The sequence below is a fragment of the Halyomorpha halys genome, unplaced genomic scaffold (assembly GCF_000696795.3).
Source record: "Halyomorpha halys isolate HHAL.00 unplaced genomic scaffold, Hhal_1.1 Scaffold1992.1, whole genome shotgun sequence".
Classification (NCBI taxonomy): domain Eukaryota; kingdom Metazoa; phylum Arthropoda; class Insecta; order Hemiptera; family Pentatomidae; genus Halyomorpha; species Halyomorpha halys.
The window spans coordinates 27,398-28,064 of record NW_027113752.1 but is presented as its reverse complement, the minus strand read 5'-3'; the positions used below and the strand labels follow the sequence as shown (position 1 = coordinate 28,064).

Genomic DNA, 667 nt, shown 5'->3' with positions numbered 1-667 from the left:
AATTATGTAATATTGATTATTTCAGAGATGGAAACAAAGACTGACATCGATGTAGAGGTATCTAAAAGTGTTTAGATAACTGATATGTTATATTCCATATTTAGAAATCATTAATAAATTATTTTTGGTTTTAGAAACCTGATGCTAAAAAAATTGAACCTGAAACACAGAAAACAACGGATGAACAAACAAACCCAATGGTATTAATTTTAAAAATATCAAAATAGCATGTATATGTCATTTATGTAGTAAAACACTTTTTAATGTAGCATATATTTTCAAAATATGCAATTATTGTCTATATATTATGAAAAAAGACAAATAGAAGAATAAAATAAGGGTAATTGATGAAAAATTGATGAAACTTTCTTGACGCCAAAACGCTAAACATAAAATGGTATAAAGCTTTTGTAATTTCCAATAGGTAAAACAAGGAAGAACCCATTTTAAGCATTTTACAAAAAATAAAATTTGTTCAATGAGGAAATAAAAAAAGGAAAATTTAAGATGAATGTATAGTGAACTAAACTAAGCAAGCATTTTATGAGCAATTATTAAGAACTAATTTTTGTTTTTTCCTATTATGGGTTATAATAATTTACACATGTTTAGGCACTGTAAACATTTTTCTGCTCTTACTATCATTCTATCATTAGTTAAAGTAATA

At 24.6% G+C, this 667-nt stretch overlaps 1 long non-coding RNA gene across 3 annotated transcripts in view; it reads left to right on the top strand.

Annotated features, from left to right (window-relative positions):
• LOC136796696 (uncharacterized) overlaps positions 1-667 on the top strand; it is a 28,202-nt gene that overhangs the window by 24,459 nt on the left and 3,076 nt on the right. For all 3 annotated transcript variants that reach the window (XR_010844443.1, XR_010844444.1, XR_010844442.1), the window contains exons 3-4: positions 26-57; positions 135-200. This is a non-coding gene — a long non-coding RNA (uncharacterized lncRNA). The remainder of the gene's footprint in view (positions 1-25; positions 58-134; positions 201-667) is intronic.